We start from the raw sequence: 6,830 nt of genomic DNA on the forward strand, positions 1-6,830 counted from the left end.
TGCATAGTTTACTGTCTCAAACCTCTCTCTCAGATAAGGCCGAGGATGATCGGGAATGTCTTGTTGCTTGTCTGCTGAATCTCTGGGATCTCCGTTTTCTTCATTTTCAATCATGTCGCCATCCATACTACTATGTGCTAACGTTAGCTCCATCAAGCTACAATGATTTGCTGGGAATGAATGCAGAATGCCCCCAAATCTGTTGAGTCGTACTAGTGGTGCGTCAAGTGCAACGTACAGTATCATTGCCATGCCATGATATTGCATATGTTATTGATGATGCGAAAAATAATAACCATAACTCCAGTAAAATTATTTGAAACTTGTTAGTGAGCGCTATTCTCCGACATTCACTCACAATAACACCTGATAGACAACCTTCTGTACAAAACTAAAGTAACGAGGCAAATTTGTACAATGTAAGGAATAGAAAGCACCGATATTTGTGTTAAAATGTAAGGAGTGAAAGTAAATATTTGCCACACAAAAAATTATTAAAGTAAAAATATCAGAAAAAAAAAAAAACTTGAATGCAGTAAAGAAGTATTTGTAATTCTGGAAACCTGCACATTTAATTCTCTGCTTTAGTTCACAATTTTGTGTGAACCAATCCCAAATTGGCTTATCTACCTGGCATGCTATTGGCTGGTTTAACACGATGACGACAGAGAAGCAACAAAGCAGCTTCTTGTTTACATTCAACATAGCGGCTGAAACCAAACACCACTGAAGTGCAGCACACACTCGTTAATGCTGCTGTTGCTTCTACGTCACCCGGATCGTTGGTCTGATTGGTTAAAGGACTATCCAATTCTGTACAGAGTAATTTGAACCATAGACATTGGTCACGCCTCTTTTGCAGAGAAAAGACAGAGTAGATCCAAAGACCAATGCTCAATCTCACATCTATTGAGCTTGGCTACAAGACAACAATAAGGAAAATTAGGATTGCACTGTCATTGTCAGGGACACTTAGACTTCCTAGGAGAACGCTTTCATTTCAGTCCAAAGTAAGCATATCACATTGTACTTCCGGGAGGTTCAGCTCTGAAATTTGTTATGACAAGTTGGGTTCAGCCAGCTCAGGTATCAAGTACACTGATTTGATTCTGCATGCACATTTAGAAAAGAAATTTACATCTCAAGCGACTTCCTGCTTGAATAATTCCTGCCTTTGTGTGTGTACACGTTTTCTTTTGAACCTGCAGTTTTATGCATCTAGCCCTGTATTATACACTTATACATTTTTAGACACTATGCCAATTTAATTTTCAGAAATTCTAACTCATGCGTCTCCAACACACCATTCAAAGTTACATCACACTTGTGCAGTGCAAGTCTGCAGCACCCATCTGTCGCACTTAGCACAGATGGTGAAAGGTTACAATTTGGGCATTTTTAGTCATGTTCTTTTCCAGATTCAAATTGAATGAAATTAAATAAAATGCTGTTAGTCTCGTATCATAATGGAAATAAAGATAGAGTTCACACACTTATGCTTTTTCTCAATAAGAAGCATTCATGCACCCATTCTAAGGAAGCACCACACTGTGCATTATATAGCTCAAACGCCATTAGTTCCATGTAGCTATGTAATTAGTTGGATGTATCGTTGCATCTCGCTCTTGCATAGTACATGGTAAATATCACTATTCATCCATTATCCATGAAACATTTCTGCCACTTTCTCACTGATTTCTAACTAACTCTGAGAGACAACAAAAATGTTGCATTATGAAATAAACAATGTCATACATGGTTTCCAGGTATCTCTCCATTCTTCTCTCCCCCTATTTTTTCCCCAGTGAGCTCAGCTTGAGAGAGAGCTCTGATATTTTAAGCCTGTTAACGTATTATGTGATTGATTACCGCATTTAAGTCTGTTTCATTTTTAATCACCGCTCCAATGATGTATGTAATGGGCCCAGACCTTGATGAAGATGCCTGTTAAATAAGGTGGGAAGGAAGGAGGGTAAAGTCCATAAGCAGCACTTTCTCCACCTTCCTTTCTTTATAATGTCTTATGTTGCTTGCTCTGGAGGGAACTACTAGAACTGTTGGGTCCTTGTAAATTCTGGAGTGTGGTCTAGACCTACTCTATCTGTAAAGTGTTTTGAGATAACTCTTGTTATGACTTAATACTATAAATAAAATTGAATTAAATTGAATTTATTGGTTTAAAGAAATTCCAGCGCACATTATTCTCCCATCTGGGAATACTGTGTGGACCCTCCTCCGCAGTGCTGTGGAGGTAGAGCTGGCAATTCAAGACTTGGTAGTGGCTGAATGAATGAGATCGCGAATACAAGGAGCTGAAAAGAGATTCCTCCGTAGTGGTGGCACATTTCCACTTTTGATTTTTAATGGTGCTTATGCATTTGCTTTTCTCATTAAGACTTCTTCACAATCACAATCAGGAAGCAAGGACATTGCCAAACCAAAGGACTTTGAGAGCATTGACCCAAAATTGCTTAACTTGTTCAACATAGGAAAATTACACTTCTACGCTATGTACCTTAAATATTTCTGTTTTTTTTTTTACAAATGTTGAGGCTATACCTAATTAGATTTGATAAAAAGAAAAGGAAACATTTTGTATTTGATAAGCAAATTCAAAACAGGATTATATTTTGATATGATGCTAATAAACCCCAGCTCTAGTGACAAAAGTGATTTTCACTCAACTATATTGTTAATCCGATCTGATCTTAATTGGTTTTCACCAAAGAACCGACAGACAAGGTTAGAACTAGTCTACTGGACGTGTAGATAGGCAACTGTTGTCAATAGCCTTGCAATGTAATTATGTTTTTTCAGCTTGTTTCTGGAACAAGTAGCCAAATCAAATATAGCTAAAACATGTTGTGTAGTTTTCTAGAACTGACATATGTCAACCACACATCCAGCTGGCTCAATCAACCTCTTTCTTTTAGTAAATGCTGAGAAAAGCCAAGAAAAACAGCCACACATTATACGTAATTATACGTATTCTTTTAACTATAGAATTCCTAAATACTTTTAATGAAGGCAAACAACGTGCCAGTGTAATTTAGCAATGAATGCATTCAACTTTAAATATATATGAAGCTTTAATTCACGTTGCTTGGTCTTCAGTGGTTAAAAGTTGAACTAAATTGGGGCACCCAGATAGCTCAGTTGGTAGAGCCCATGTGTAGAGGTTTACTCCTCGACGCAGCCGGCTGGAGTTCGAATCCAGCCTGCGGCCCTTTGCTGCATGTCACTCCCCCTCTGTCTCCCCTTTCACAACTTCAGCTGTCCTGTCTATTAAAGGCCTAAAATCGCCAAATAAAAAAATCTTTTAAAAAAAAACGAATGTGACCACTGCAAGGACTTTTAGGGCTACAACTCACACGAAATGAGTAGAAGCACAGGCCAACTGTACTTCTTACACGTAAACACACATGTGCTCGTGTACACAAAGAGTCCTTGGTAGATAAAGTGGAGAGCAGAGCCTAATGGTGCATTGCAGGTGTGGTTTCAACAATCCATTTGTCAGAAGAGGCATTCAATTATTGCTGCGAGCCACCGGGCCAACGTGACCGTCTGCGCGTATTCCCATGGCCATGTGACAGTGTCGGCTTACTAGGAGTTTGAAAGGAATTCTTAAATGTTGTCCAAAATAAAACTTGACTCAGTGCATGTCACCATCAACAACCTTCATGCGTTCATACTGGAACCATATTTTATTTAGTTGCCGTAGTGAGAGAGAATGCTTCCAATGTATTACAAAGCAGAACAATTTTATTTTTTATCTGAAGATTGAAAGAATATGGAGTCATGTTCTGTACAATTCCCATTGCACCTTTACCCGTTTAAGTCCAAATATCTTTGCAACAAAACCTACAAAATAAAGAAATACCTGACTATACATACACAAGTTACTGGACTACGTAAGTACAGTTTTCAGAAACATTTGTTTTGCATTGGGTTTATCAAATTTAGGATTTCAATTGTTTGAAAAAGAGTTTACTTGAAAAAGTTTATGTTCCATAGTTTATGATCCATAAACCTCATTTGGGGTTTTAGGAGGTCACAATATATATTTTCAATACACATGTGTGTGTGTGTGTGTGTTTATTGAATGAGTTCAGATCGTTTCAAAATGCTAACATTGGCATATCGGCAATATTGCAATATTTCAGCTCTTTAAATTTCAGGAATTTTCACCCAAGCTTTTTATTCGGATAACAATATGCACAGGGCAAGCACCAATTAGGAAAAATAAGGAAAACTTAACAAATGCACCTCTGTCTGTCCTAACATTGGCTGAGTGTTTTCATAGTTTTTTTTGCTCTCTTTGTTTCCATCACACCAACATGCTTTTTTTTCTCTGCAAGTCCGGCTCGTTAAAACCACTTTTATTGGCATGTGTATCTCCACTATAAACAACCTTTCCCAGAAGTACTTGAAATTGAAATTGTAGATCGGAGAAAACACTCATTCACCCAACGTCAGGCGGCCTTTTTTTGGCAGGGAAAGAAACAGTGAGCGAGCAGGGAATAGGAAGGATGGAGGGAAAGTCTGCCGTGTATCTCCCTGTCCGATTCAGCTGAGAAGATTTTAATGAGCATCCTGTGAAAGCCTCCTTAACAAGAGGAGTGAGGGGACGATAACAGAGGAAGGGAGGACGGAGAGCAGGATGGAAGCTTAATAGTTCGGAAGACATGTCCATTGAGATGCTGATGATGAGAGGGATTGGTCAAGCAAAGATGACATGATGGGAGGATGAGATGGTAGAGAGACTAATTTATCTCAGCGCCCCCCCACACACACACACACACACACACACTCATTGATCCCTTTCACGGCTGTATCTTCTATGCACACATAAAACACATACAGTGATACATGCACACTAGTATTCTACTTTTGTGTTGACTATGACAATATTCAGAATTTGACACAATTCATGTAAACAGCATGTTCCAATCGGATATTCCATATAAGGCCTTTTTTTCAAATCTAGCATTTTTTAGATTAAGTCATGGGATATTCTGGCATTATTTGGGTTTTAGAGGCAGTCTTTGGACATGTTTACAGCGCATTTTGGAATGTGCATCTTTAAACAGGGTTTTTACTGCAGTTTGCGACAGTTTATGGCATCTTGCCTGTTTCTGGCTTACAGTCAGCTCTGCGTGTTGAAATGCCAGCCAACAGTTTACAGGGCTACGGTAGATGCACGTCCAAAATAAAGGAAGGAGAAACACAGCTACTTTTAAACATTAGAAAAGACTTCATAGAGATCTCAATGTCGACCGTTTCAAGAAGCTGGCTGAAGGAATGAAAGAGGGTTGCTACGTTCACAGGATCCAACGAGTCCGTCGTCGGTCGGAAATCCAGTGTTCCACGGCCACATGTAAATGGGAATATTAGTGTGATACTCACGTTTATGAGCCATGTAAACAGCTCATTTGAAATACTATATTTTTTTGGTAGAAGGGCAAAAACCAGAACATTAAGTGCATGTAAACACAGTCACTGTGGTAAAAAGACCACCAACACTTCCTCAAGTAAAGTCTATTGATTCCTCTAATGATTTCCCAGTTATCAACACCAAGAAACTTATTGTGACTCCTATAGCGTCACAAAGTTGTGCTTGGTCAGGTGCCTTTGGTGTTTGTTACTCACAAAATAAGTCTCCTTTAGCGACATATTTAGATGCGCTTACTGAGGACGCTTGGTTTGGCGCTGTGTGTCGGGACGTACATTACGTTTAACTGACACGTCTTCAAATTATGTCCCCAAATGAAACTTTGTCAACATCTGTTTTATCTACACATGAATGTGTGTGCCAATCCATCCAATAGTTGTTTCATTCACTACACATTGCCATCCCCCGAGCCACGCCGCTGTCATGGAAGAAAGATGAACTAGTAATTGTAATGGGATATTTATATTTTCCCTCCTCTGCTCCACACTCCGCTTTGGAAGTTTGACTTTTGCTAAATGTTTGCTGTGTTCTGAAAACAGTACAGCTGTGTGCTGCTTGCATGATATCCGCCTGCTCGTCATCCACGCCGCCCTCACCCCCTAGCTTTCTTTATCAAGTCTATTCAGAGATGAGCCACGCCGTCCCGCCCCTTCACCGGCTCTCGCCTTTTCACCGACGTGTCCTGTTCTCCTCCCCTTCCTCTCTATCCTCCTCTTCCTCCTCCACCTCTTCTTTTGTTTGCTCCTCCGGTGTTCAGATGTACAGCCGCTGTATAACTCACGTCTCGTAGATGACTAAACACGCAGCGATCCTGACACCACACTTTGACTGAATAGGGAAATATAGGGCAGTAGAAGAGTGGAGCATTCATCCAAAGTGCTTTCACTTTTTCTTCCTCAAAAGTGCACTCTGCACTTACAAAACGAATGCAAATCAACTTTAGATGAATAACCACCGGTGAGTGTGAAGGGGCTCGCAGCGGGGGTAGGAGGAGGGTAAAGGAAGAAACAAAAAAAGCCGCGGGTGGAAACCCAACAAGGTGGTAGCGGGCAAAGCACTGGGGAGGCATATCTAGATGAAGTAAGGAAATTGGTGTTATGGAGCTGCTACGCTCGCAAGCCGACTCCCTGCCTGGCACTCGGCTCGGCTCTGAAGTGCTCGTTTGTTTCTCCACCGTATCATACCTCGGTTTCCCATCCCTGTGTACAGCCACAGAGCAAAGATGCACATGACAGATTTATAAAGAAGCTGGGGGAAAATAAATGTTTCTGGACGAAATTAAATGCTACTTCTCTGAGTTTCCCCGGACTACAAGTCCAACAACGAGACTACAGTTTTTAATAAGATCTCTATGCTTTCAATTTATCCTCTCCAACAC

The sequence above is a fragment of the Etheostoma cragini genome, chromosome 10, assembly GCF_013103735.1.
Source record: "Etheostoma cragini isolate CJK2018 chromosome 10, CSU_Ecrag_1.0, whole genome shotgun sequence".
Lineage (NCBI taxonomy): Eukaryota > Metazoa > Chordata > Actinopteri > Perciformes > Percidae > Etheostoma > Etheostoma cragini.